Source organism: Lissotriton vulgaris, chromosome 2_1, assembly GCF_964263255.1.
Source record: "Lissotriton vulgaris chromosome 2_1, aLisVul1.2, whole genome shotgun sequence".
In the NCBI taxonomy this organism is placed as follows: Eukaryota; Metazoa; Chordata; class Amphibia; order Caudata; family Salamandridae; genus Lissotriton; species Lissotriton vulgaris.
In genome coordinates, this window is record NC_141687.1 from 173,907,248 (window position 1) to 173,921,298 (window position 14,051).

Consider the following 14,051-nt stretch of genomic DNA (forward strand, 5'->3'; position numbering starts at 1 on the left):
TCGCTCTTCCTCCAAGTCAATTGCATCAAAATAAGTCTCTAAACGGTCCACCCATTCCTTCCATCGGGCCACCTGGGCAGACGAAGGTCCGTCCAACAAAAAATAATCCCCAGGCGGGACGGCTGACATTGCAACACAGTGCCGGATACACCACACAGGTACCGGCAAAAGGGAAACCAGAAAGCCAGCTCACCTGCCAGGCACACAAAGTCCCACACCAGCTTAGTCCACAGCACCAAATTCCGATACTGCCAGAAGAGATGCCTCCACTCACCCCTTCACAATGTGGCGAGGCCCCAACAATGCAATAGTGAAGATGTCACAAGCTGCGGAGCACCTCCATAGGGCCGGGCTCCTGCCTGACTCACAGTCAGGCAGGCGCCCCTATAAAATGCAGCAGAGCGTCATTCTCACCTCCCAGCCACGTATGCACCAGAGGGAAAACAGCGAAGAGGATCAATCTCCACACCCAGCAGGACGCCGAGCATCAGCAACACTGAAAGCTGGCTGGGACACGTCAAGGCAGCTCCGTCCCCTTGCACCAGCAACAGCGACAGAGTGGTAAATAAATATTTACAGTATACTGAATTTCTATGCGGTATAAGTTCAATAAAATAGCTCAATCAAATGAGAGGCAGAGTCCGTGGCATCTGAGTTTATAAGGGTTTTATTCCATGTAATGGAATGGTTCGAACCATGGTATCATGTTCCATCACCACGAAGGTTCAGGAAGGGATAGACAATACTTTATTAACAGTGCACAATATATATAGTAAATGCATACAATGGTGATGGATACAGAAGGCGTAACAGCTGAAAGAAACGAGATAAGAACACATGTGCGTAACAGAAGGCGTGCACGAGGGCGTACACGGAGGTGTGTGCTAGAAACGTCACATGAAAGTGTCATAAGTGGGTGGATTCATAGAGGAATCCTGCAGTGTCAGCTGAAATATTGGGCTGGATGCGCGCGCAGGCAACATGACGTGTGATTGACGTGGGACTGGAGGGTGAAGGGGACTTGACATTTAGCACTATACGGGGAGACAGAAGTCTGGCGTGTCAGAACAACCTAAACCCAAATCATATCTGATATCTTGTGTTTGAGGAACTGTATTATCTAGAAGGAGAGGTCTTTCGGATAGAGGCTATTTTATACTGACTGCTAGTTCGTGCATATGTGACTACGTGTCTACGTGTAATGCGAGGGGCCATGGGCCTACCATGGTAACAGGAGCAATGAATTACTTGCACGGAGACAGAAAGGCCGGGCCCTTTGCTCTGCAACTGGGGAGGTGTTTACCTATATCACTAGACAGGAATGTATTTTCGAGGAGCGGAGCAGATAACTCGAAGGCTAAGTTGTCTTGGCAGGCAAGCAGGCCGAGCCGGGCACCGCTCACCGCGCAGGGAGTAAGGCAGAGGTCATGGATGCAGATCCAGGCTGCAACTTTCAGAGGCAGAAGGCAGAAAGGGCTTGATGGCAGAAATCAGGGCCTAGCTCGCTAGAGCCAGGGAGACGTGAAAGTGTACCATGTAAAGACGGTGGCACGGCATACTTAGGAACGGAATTATCGACCCATTCCTGGTGGATCTGATAGAGGACATGTTAACGTTGGACGCAAATGTATTTGCGTCTTCATAGCTGGTTGTGGAGGGAAATTACATGTACTTGAAGCACGTACACGGAGCCGTTGGGGTACATAGTAGGGGACACAATTGACCATAAAAATTCCAATTACCTCATTCCCTCCTTGTCCCCTACGGACCCTTCATGATATATCAATCTTCATTAGTCCATCAATCTGTTCATATAACATCATTTGCTCTTCCTTTTTCAGGCGGGATTTAGAACGTGAACTTGGATGGGGAATGCATGATGTGGCGCACAAGCCGCAAATCGCTGGCCCACACTGTAAACATAGACAACAACTGAATACTATGAGAAGGGCTATTCCGAGGAAGGATAGGACTTTCCATCCCCAGGCTGATAACACGCTCCAGAGCCAACCGGACCAAGTCCAGGTGCCTGGATTCTGGTGTATCTGACTTGCAATCTTGTGGAGACGGGTTATGGCTCTATATACTGATGGTGCGTTTTCTGGAATGAAAACACAGCAACTCGATCCGATGACTCTACAAGCTCCGCCCCTATCGGCCAGGATGACGTCAAGAACGAGACGATTTTGAAGAACAACAAGTCTCATAGCAGACTGTTCCTCTGTTAGGTTGCCTAAGGCGGAAGTAGTTTCATTTACTACGGCTTCAAGGGTTCTGGTTAATCTACGTATCAGTTTACTATTCGAGACAGTACCTAGATAGGGAAAGAAACCTTTATTGAAGTCTGTATACTGCTCCCATGCCGTTTCAGTATAATCGACAATCGGGAGATCTCTCTTGGATCTACTGTGTACTAGATGGGAGTCCCTATGATAATCAGGTGGGGCTAGGAAAACGGGTGGCAGAAGGAATGCAATGTAACAGGTACCATCCCAATCTAGAGGTAAGCGTATATAAGCTGTATGACCACAAATGAAATAGGAATGACGGGAAGCTTTGAATGTAGACTTGCCTTTATCACTGAATTCGATCACAGTAGTACATTCACTATGACCTAGGTGTACTGAACCATTCTTTCTGACACATAATTCACCTTTGACTGGTAGTACTGACATAGCGGGTAAGTCTGGTTTTGTGTCGGACTGGACATTCAGAATCATGAGGTTAAGTGTAAAATTACCTAATCCATATACTTCGTTTTCTAGATCGGTCCCTGTCCGTTGTGGAAGACCCTCCTTGTCAGGGAAACATGCTTTATGCATAACTGTGTTCAGGTTTCCCCATACCCAATTGCCCTGGTAAACTATGGAATCAGAATCTAAAGAATTTATTAAACTAAACCATGCACCACAGGAACCATTGTGTGTAAATGGATACGGAAAGAGGGGCAGAACTCCCTTATACTTCTGATAGGGAGGGAGTCGGCCACATATCCAACAATTGGTAGCATTGCTGGTCTGATGGGAATGATGTAACATACTGATGAAAGTATTGTTGCGCAGCGCAAGTCGGTAAGATAACTCGTGAGGGGGCAATTCACTGAAAGTATGCTCGACAGTGTCATTTGAGGAAGTATGTGCACGCACTGAGATAGGAAAGTACATGTGTAACAATAAACTTGTAGCAATAATTATAAGACTCAGGAAAAACATAATCAATAATGTCACAATGCAGTGGCTGCGGAGAGATTTACAATATTTTTGTTTCTTGATCTGTTTCTGTCTATCTCTCTCTCTATTGGGGTCTAACTTGTACATGTCAGGAACCTGTCTAACCGCTTCACCCGAGAGGGACTTAAACAATTAAACTGTCTGACTTGCTAGACCTCAATTTCGTACGAAATTCTTGAGAAGGAGTTTTCTCTACCAGGGGGAGTTTAGTATCAGTCTCTGGAATGGGGCAGGGCTGGGAGTCTGTACTTGGCGGAAGTCCATGGTATTTTTTGATGTGACTCGAGTGGAGCCAGCCCTTGCGGCCCTCCACCTTAACTGCTGTCCTTGTGGTTAATAAAACAAGCTTCGGCTCCTGCCAGCGGGGCTCCAGCGGACTCCTCCTATCGAAATTCCGGATAAAGACTAGATCTCCAGGGACGATCTCGTGTGGCTTCACCTCGGTGTTGTCGGGAAAGGCTGCAGCTACCTGTGAACGACATGATTGTAGTGCAGACATCAAGGAGGCAAGGTAATCTGTCAGCATATTACAGTCAACATCTGTGATCTTACGAGGCAGAGGCGTCCCCCACATATTCGGTGGCCTGCCAAAGACCACCTCATACGGGGATAGCCCTGTTCTCGAATGTGCTATCATTCTCATATAAAAAAGGGCAACTGGTAAAGCTACTATCCAATCTACGCCTTTCTCTTTACACACTTTGGCGAGACGTGTTTTCAGGGTCTGATTGTGTCGCTCCACGAGACCTGCTGCCTCGGAATGTCGGACGCAGTGGAACTTCCACTGGTAACCTAGCAGGAGTGATACCTGCTTCATGAGCTCGGACGAGAATGGCTGACCATTATCTGAGTACACGATACGGGGCAAACCATACCGTGGTAAGAATTCACGTACCAGCTGCTTGGCAGTGGTCGGAGCAGTGTAATCTGGGACTGGATATGCTTCTGTCCATCGGGAAAGTGCACATACAACTACGAGGACATACTTGAATCCTCGACAACGTTCCATCTGGATATAATCCATCTGGAGGACTTCAAAAGGGTGATCGGGAGGATGAAATCCACCTTGCTCTACGGGAATGCCTTTACCTGGGTTGAACCACCACCACCACCCCCTTTTCTGAATGGGTTGAACTGACAACAGATCATGCAGGTACGCACTTTCTGTTTTGCTGCTGCTCGTAAATGCTTATTGAACCAAAGGTTTTGAATACTGTCTAACATGGCTTTTTCTCCTAAATGTGCAGGACTATGTGCTGTGTTAATGATAACTTGAACCATAGAGTCAGGGAGAAACCATGTGGCTTTTCCTTTCGTCACCCATCCCTGTTCTGTCTGAATCCCTCCTAGTTCAGTCCATTTCTTGATTTCGTCTGGTGTAGCATGTGTCTGTATGTCAATTACATCTAGGGCGGGATCCCTAACTGTCATGCAATGTGTCGGTGTCGGGACTACTGTCTTTGTCATATCAGTTGTGTGAGTATGAGTCTGAGCTGTATGCTTGGCTGTTCGATCTGCCAGATCATTACCCTGGGAAATGGTATCTGTAACTTTCGTATGGGCTTTGCACTTCATGATGGCTATGGCTGTAGGCAAATGTATTGCTTCTAACAGAGCTTGAATGAGGGGACCGTGCTGAATCTTGGCACCGTGAGAGGTCAAAAAACCTCTTTCTTGCCAGAGGACACCGAAGTCGTGTACGACTCCGAATGCGTACCGTGAATCTGTGTATATGTTAACTCTCTTGTTCTTTGCTTGCATACAGGCTTGAGTCAGAGCAATGAGCTCTGCTGCTTGAACTGACAGTGTGTCAATACGATGTGTTTCTATGACGTCAGTTTCTGTCGTTACTGCATATGCGGCCACTAACTCTCCTGTACTTGTTCTCATACATGAACCATCCACATAAAGTGTCAGGTCTGGATCTGGTAATGCGATGTCTGTCAAGTCTTGTCTGGGTTTCGTCGTAATGGTAATGACTTCAACACAATCATGTGCCAAAGGGTCTGTCTCACTTAATGGCAAAAGTGTAGCAGGATTCAATGTATTGCAACGTCTGATTTCTATGTGTGGCTGAAACAATGTCAATTCATAACCTGTCAGTCGTGCTATAGTCAAGTGCTGAGTCTGTGTTCTGTTTAAAAGAACTTCCACGGAATGTGGAACTTGTACTGTCAATTGATGTCCTAACACTATGGAATCACTTTGTCTGATTGCTAGAGCTGTTGCTGCTACAGATTTCAAGCACGCAGGCAGAGCCTGGGCTACTGGATCTAATGTACTAGAAAAATAAGCACACGGTTTGTGTGAACCTGCTTGATCCTGGGTGAGTACTGACAATGCAGTACCTTCGCGTTCTGTGACAAAAAGTGTAAAAGGCTTACTGTAACATGGTGTTGCTAAAACTGGTGCTTGACATAAGGCTTTCTTTAATTTGTCAAAAGCTTGTGTATGTTTCTGAGTCCAAGGGAGGACAGTCGATGTCGCTGCCTCCTGAGTTGTCAACTGTATGAGTGGCTTGGCTAGAAATGCGTACTGAGGGATCCATTGTCTACAGTAAGAAGTGAGGCCTATAAAGGCCCGTACCTCCTTTTGTGTCTTGGGTTGTGACATGTTTACAATTAACTGGATGCGGTCAGGTGTTAGCTGTCTCCCCCTCTTGGACAGCAAGTGCCCAAGGTACACCACTTGCTGAACACAGAATTGCAGCTTCGAAGGAGACACTTTGTGTCCCTTGTCAGCCAGGAAATACAAGACTGTCAGTGATGCTTGTTCACATTCTGGTTCACTTCGTGCGGTGATCAATAGATCATCGACGTACTGGAGTAGGGCAGTGTTAGCAGGCATGTGAATACTGTCAAGTTGTCTTTTCAGTGCTTGGCTATAGATGCTGGGGCTTTCTGTGAATCCTTGAGGTGCACGTGCAAATTTGAAGCTACGGCCATTTAAACAGAATCCGAAAAGGTATTGGCTTTCCGGGTCGATGGGGACACTAAAGAAGGCGTTCTTGAGATCAATTACAGTAAAGAACGTTGCCTCTGAATCAATAGCTGTCAATAGGGACGAAATGTCTGGAACCACAGGGTACTGCGGTACAATGCATTTATTCAATTCTCGCAAATCGATCACTAATCGATAAACTGGAGGTGCATTCGGATCAGTGCGTTTAAGAATCGGAATGATAGGGGAATTACAAACGTTGGAGTCGGTTTCTACAACCAATCCTTGTGCAATGAGCTCGTCAATGATTTTCAGTAAAGCCACTACAGCATCTGGTGGTAACTTGTATTGTCGGATTCGTGGTAGTACCACTCCTTGTTTGAGTGTAACTCGATATGGTGTAATGTGCATACAACCTACATCAGTGGGGCCTTGTGCCCATAAATGTGCAGGAACATTCTGTAATCTGGAATCAATATCTCTCAACACATAGTGACCCTTAAAATCACGCAGAAACAGTCTTACTCCTTCCGGAGAACAACAAATTACAGCCCCTAGAGCTTTCAAGGTCTGTATACCAAGTAAATTTTCTTGACATGATTTCGTTAGTAACAAATCTGTAGTACGTGACAATGGACCAACTGCAAGGGGAACTGGTTTTGAAACTTCATTAACAATGGGCTTTCCTGAAAATCCAAGGGAAACATTCTGTGAGCCTGAGAGGGGTGCCCCTGGAACCTCGTCGTGACTGATTGTCGTTCTGCTTGCCCCTGTGTCAATCAAAAACTTTCTATCCTTTCCTAATACTTGACTATGTACATAAGGACCCTCTTGATCTACAAGAACCTCAATAAGAGGCAAGCCAACCTCCCTCTCTAGGCTGTTTCATGTGTATCGCTGATAATCGGGATAGTCGGATTGTGCATATTGGTACATCTGCTGCGTTGCATGTTGTGTTGCGGCAATCGGTTGTGGTTGTGGTACCGCTACGGTCTGTACTGTCTGTTGTGGAGCTCGCATAGGCTGTACATTCTGTGGGACGTGTTGTTGGACCTGGTCCTGTCTAGGAGGACGCGGTCTCTCTTTAGTTTTACCTGTCGATATGTTGTGCTTCAAAACTGCACAATCATTTACATAGTGTCCTGGCTGTTTACAATAGTTGCATGTCCCTTTAACAGGAGCTGCCGAATTATTGGACTGTGTCATACCCTTTTTCTGACCGTCAGCTGGAACTGACTGAGCAACTAGCATTTTCATTTTCGTGTCTTTCATACGTCTTTGTTCGTGATCATGTTCTTCCCTAATTCTGTTCTGGTGGTACTGTAACATCTGTAACATTTGGGAAGGCGTGTTTGCTTGCCATGTGCTCTCGACTTTCAATACACGGTTCTTAACTTGGGACAGGGAATTCTCGACTAATTTGCTTACAAAAAGATGCGGGTATGACTCGCTACTTGCTTTTAGGCCACTATTAATAATAAAACATTTCTCAAATCGGGAATAAAAATCACTAGTGTCTTCATCGGGTTTCTGTTTGCAGGCTGAGATTGCATCCCAGTCCTCCTTTTTAGTTGCTAACAAACGTGGCAAAACCTGTACTAACAATCCTGGTAATGCTTTAGTTTTATCCCCAAGACCCAACCCTGGGGTTCGACCTGTTTCTTCAGTTTCTAATGCAGCCCAATCAATCTTTTGGTCTCCCACCTCCCATTCTTTCTCTTTAAGTTTCTCGTAAATACCGGCAGGCAATAACACCTTCAATATTTTCATAATGTCGGGATAGGTGTAATCCCCCATGAGTAACATGTCTTTTATTTCACGGTGGAAACCTGCTGGGTCTTTATCATGACTAGGCACTATTTTCTTCATTTCTAACAATTCCATTTTAGTTATGGGCGTGTACACGAATACACGTTCTAGTGTGTTATCCGGCTTCCTGATCGGGTGTACTTCTCGCAAGGGATTCTGTCTGTCTATGTAAAACATTTTCCTTTCTGGGGGTGGAGCTGAAACAAACTGTGGATTCAGGAAAGCACTATATCTGTGTCGATGTTCTAAAATTACTTTAATTAAATCGGTACCTAGGCCTTTCCATTTATTCATTAGTAACTCTACTAGTACATCAGGTAGGGGACCTGGGTCAGAATGTTGGCTCTTATACAACGTAAGGAGGTGTTGTATCATGTACATACCAGCTAGTCGCTGTTCGTCTGGGGAAAGATTCAAAAAGGTTTGCGCTACTGCGTCATCATTATATCTATCGCAATTATCAGCCCATTGTACTGCTGACCTGGCTAATTCTTGTTCATCCATGGAATTGAGTACATGGTACCCCATTCGTTCTTGAAGTACTTTATCGGTAGCCTGAAATAGATGTTCAGGAGTCCTCGGGTTTGACATAGTAGAGTGGAAAAATCTCTTGCTTTCTGGGCGTAACGTTTTATTAAAGGGTCTACCCTTACCTACATATGCCACCATTCCTGTATCTTCTGGCTCATCCTCCTCTGAGGATTTATTGTCTGTTTCTGCTTCCCTTGCATCCTTCTCTCTTTCATGCATTACTACTATTTCTTTACGGACCTTTCTGTACATGGCCTCTATACATTTCTGTTTATCATGTTTTCCGTCTGCTATATTCTGACCCCATGTAGTTAGTGCCTCCATCTCTTCTTGATTTACACCAGGCCGATCTCGTTCTCTTATGAAACAGTTTATGAGGAATCTTAATATCATACCTTGAGTGTCTAATTTCTGATATGCCATGGCCTCGTGAATACATTCAGGACCCTCCCCAGTCTGAACAAAACGATATATCCTGTCTAGATAATCTGGCATTCCTGGCAATAAAACTAAAAAATTTGCAGCACGTCTTAAACGTATTGAGGCTAACATCATGGGCCCTTGCTTGCCTGGAACAAGATCATATCTACAGTCTGTAAGATATTCTTTAAGTTTTTCTAAAGGGGCCCCTTTCGGGGTATGTTGTGCAGCTAAGTCTCTCATTGTTAATCGCTGTGTAGGTGGCGGGGTACGGTAACCTCCCCCGGCACCTCCTGATACGGAAGCTTGAGCATAACCAGGCTGTAAGGTCGGTGCTTGTAACGGGGTCGGGCCCTGGGCAGCGCCAGACCCAAAGGGGTTAAGTGGGTTAATACCAGGATGAACAATAGGGGAAGTATTTGTAGGTGCGGGAAATGATGCGGGAGGGGTCTGCTGTTGCGGACCTGGGGGCAGACGATCAGCGGGTAGTACAGGTGCAGGTGGGACGGGTGCATTGGTATATGCGGGAGCTACGTCGTCTAAATAGGAAGAAAGAAAAATGTCTGCTGCGGTCTTGTGACGTAATTTAGTCGGAACCAATGGAGGGGGCAGATTTTTCGGTGTTTCCGGGGTCGCCTTGGGCAGGCCCTCGGCCAAGACTGGAAACAGTCCTGTCCTAATGGCATTACTCTGTCTGTCGTGTTGTTCCATTCTAACTCGTTCTCCTTCTTCTAGTAGTTCTTTTTCTTTGGCTTTTTCAGAATCCTCTCTACTTTTCTCTGCTTTTCTGAGTGCTTTCTCTGTCCGTCTATGTGATTCTTTACGCCATAGTTCAATGGCATCTTTCTGTGACTGTCTGGCTTTCTTTTTCCACAACGCTTCTTCTACTCTCATGATGCACTCGGCATCCCATGTCCCTGTAACGGGCCATCTCTGATTCTCTGCTAAGTCTTTAGTGTAATCCACCCACAAGTCGAGATATAATACGGCATCTAAGCCGTGCTTGTGGTACATAAAATATCCGGGAGTGTCCCTGGGTGGGATGGGAACAGCTTCCTCAAGTATCCCTTTCCTAGTTCCTTTCTGACGTAGTTTAGTAAACAGTGGCATTCTGAACCTTGATACCTGATACTTGATACTTACTCGGACTAGGACACAACTAATACAATAAACACAGTAATGAAGATCAAACAATCACTCATACCACGACATTAAAACACATTTTAAACATTTCAGAACGAACAATAACTAGATAACTGGATACTGGATATACTGCTAAACAGTACAGATACACTGCTAAAACAGTGCAGACCGGGTCTGTGTACCCAAACCCGTCTTGACCGGACACAAATTAATGCACCCGTCTAGATGCGTCCCCAGCAACGGTACTCACCGGGAAGCACAGAACGGAAGGCCTCGGAAACTCGAACTGGACTGGACTCGACTCAACACGTGACGTAGGTACTTCGGAACTGGTGGGCCTCTAGACACCTCGGACCTTGCTCTCTCGGCTGGGCTCTGGTCGGGATCCTCCGCACTCCTCACCGCCTCGTCTGGATGTCGATCGCAGTCTCCGTCACCTCCGTAGGCCTGAGGGAGATACAGGAAATCCTGCGGGTACGCGTAGTTGTCCGTCACGGCTGTGGTAGGGGGCCAGGCCTGCGACGCATCGCCGGCGTGTAAGGTGGGGGAGGGGTCCCTATTCGGGCGCCAAATTTATGTGGTAAATAAATATTTACCGTATACTGAATTTCTATGCGGTATAAGTTCAATAAAATAGCTCAATCAAATGAGAGGCAGAGTCCGTGGCATCTGAGTTTATAAGGGTTTTATTCCATGTAATGGAATGGTTCGAACCATGGTATCATGTTCCATCACCACGAAGGTTCAGGAAGGGATAGACAATTATTTATTAACAGTGCACAATATATATAGTAAATGCATACAATGGTGATGGATACAGAAGGCGTAACAGCTGAAAGAAACGAGATAAGAACACATGTGCGTAACAGAAGGCGTGCACGAGGGCGTACACGGAGGTGTGTGCTAGAAACGTCACATGAAAGTGTCATAAGTGGGTGGATTCATAGAGGAATCCTGCAGTGTCAGCTGAAATATTGGGCTGGATGCGCGCGCAGGCAACATGACGTGTGATTGACGTGGGACTGGAGGGTGAAGGGGACTTGACATTTAGCACTATACGGGGAGACAGAAGTCTGGCGTGTCAGAACAACCTAAACCCAAATCATATCTGATATCTTGTGTTTGAGGAACTGTATTATCTAGAAGGAAAGGTCTTTCGGATAGAGGCTATTTTATACTGACTGCTAGTGCGTGCATATGTGACTACGTGTCTACGTGTAATGCGAGGGGCCATGGGCCTACCATGGTAACGGGAGCAATGAATTACTTGCACGGAGACAGAAAGGCCGGGCCCTTTGCTCTGCAACTGGGGAGGTGTTTACCTATATCACTAGACAGGAATGTATTTTCGAGGAGCGGAGCAGATAACTCGAAGGCTAAGTTGTCTTGGCAGGCAAGCAGGCCGAGCCGGGCACCGCTCGCCGCGCAGGGAGTAAGGCAGAGGTCATGGATGCAGATCCAGGCTGCAACTTTCAGAGGCAGAAGGCAGAAAGGGCTTGATGGCAGAAATCAGGGTCTAGCTCGCTAGAGCCAGGGAGACGTGAAAGTGTACCATGTAAAGACGGTGGCACGGCATACTTAGGAACGGAATTATCGACCCATTCATGGTGGATCTGATAGAGGACATGTTAACGTTGGACGCAAATGTATTTGCGTCTTCATAGCTGGTTGTGGAGGGAAATTACATGTACTTGAAGCACGTACACGGAGCCGTTGGGGTACATAGTAGGGGACACAATTGACCATAAAAATTCCAATTACCTCAACAGGATGCCCTCTGACGCCGCAAACCACCCGGCCTGCTCCGACACGCAGCACGTCACCAGCAGGCGAGGCCCCCCGGACGCAGCTGGAGCAGCTGAGGCAAAGTGGAGAACCCAGCAAAGTGAAGCTCCGAGGAACAAAACGGGGAAACACAACACCACCAGCAGCCAGAAGGAGGCAAACCGCCAGTAAACCGGAGCATACGACCAAAACAGCAACACAGGAACAGGACATGCAGGAACACCACCCGCTTCGTCGCCAAAATGTTACGTCGCAGTAAGTAGAACCAGGACACCGGAAGTAGTCTGCTCACCTTCCTGGTCACACCGGGACTCTTTTATTCAAACCGAAAACCCCACCCCCAATTAATACATGCAGGTCACCAGGGCATATATACAATAGGCGTTCCACATCCACCCCTCTGGGTACGGGACCGTCCGTGACCACATTACAACGGGGATACATAGGACAAAATCTGTAGCAAATGCATATTGAAAATCAAAAACAAAAGTGTCACCTGATTCACACATCTTACAGTTACGAATAATTCTATTTGTGATAGAACAGTAAAAATACAATCAGTCCCCGGGCCGACACCCAATAAGAGATCAACAGGGCAAATCTTCAATACATTGCACCGGGGGAACTGGTTCAAGGTTGAGACCCCGGTAGTCGGCCCACTGTTTCTATATTTTCGGGTGTTTCTGCAGTATTGTACTTTTCAAATCAGATTTTCCTGACCTAAATTTACATTTTGAACTATTCATTAATTCTAAAGAATGATCTGTGCTACTAAATCCCTCTTTTGATGGGTCAAGTCGTTTTCCCTTTGCACACTGCACATCAGGGAGATAAGGACTGTATGAGCTTCATAAAGCCACAGACAAGAATCGTAACAAACACAAAGGGGCAAATATACAAGCCCCTATCGCCACAACAGCGTCACTTTTTCGACTTAACATGGCTTAACGCTGCCTTGTAAATAAGGACGCCTTTCATGCTATGGTTAGATTGAAGGGGGTGGGCAGTGGGTGTTGTGGTGGGCATTCCAGCGTAACATCCATTGATTTTGATGCTGCCCCCTATGTACAAGGAAAACAAAGAAGGCTTGGGTCTATCCACTACCTAGCCTAGACCACTTGAATTATAACAACAAAAAATACATTGGCGAGGTAGGTTAGTTGAAATAACAAATTCTGGTCACACTTACCCAATTGATCTAAGCAGACCCACTATTCATTTAGTATTTTTACTCTCTTTTCTTCTTTTCACAAAGATCATTTGTATATGACACAAGAAAGGTACAGTTTCAGTAACAAAAATTCACATAAAGTTACACTTTGCACAACATAAATTGGACAGTCACTATAAATGAAACGTATTCATATTTACACAATATATACACATTATATACATAAAACACAGACAAAAATGCCTATTATCAGTTAATGTGTAAGGCACCAGTCCTACAATACAACCTACAACCAACAAGAGGCACTAGATCCTTTTTCTCGCCTGCTTGTTTGTTTATACTGGAACAATAGCGAATAATAGGGTCACAAAACAGGAGAATTAATGTCCATAGTCACTATCCTGGTGTGCCCTTCCTGAATCTTGTTCCAGTAATATGTCAACGCGTTTCGAGCCCGCGTGTTATTGAGGGGCTCTCATCAGGACCTGGACTGGAAGCTGTCCTATACTGAAGTATCTGTGGTGAGAAAGCAACAGTGTTCTTCTCAAAGCGCTCTGAAACTGTGTATCTCAAATTCGTGGTCTTTTTCAGAATTCCCTTGCTTCTACCTGCGGTTCTCAGCATCATTTACTCATGAATGAGCGGTGGAGCAGGCTTTACTGCTTTCTGCATTTTCGTGAGAGTAGTTCCTTTCACAAGCTGTTAATTGGGCCTCTCGTTAGTATTAGGCGGGTCGAAAATGAACAGACTCTGCAAGATTCGCTTCTCTTTCTTGCATCCGCTATAAATCCGGCATTCGGTCTTTCAGCCTGCTCCTGAGTTAGGCGTCTGACGTCTTTACGTTGTGCAAAGTGTAACTTTATGTGAATTTTTGTTACTGAAACTGTACCTTTCTTGTGTCATATACAAATGATCTTTGTGAAAAGAAGAAAAGAGAGTAAAAATACTAAATGAATAGTGGGTCTGCTTAGATCAATTGGGTAAGTGTGACCAGAATTTGTTATTTCAACTAACCTACCTCG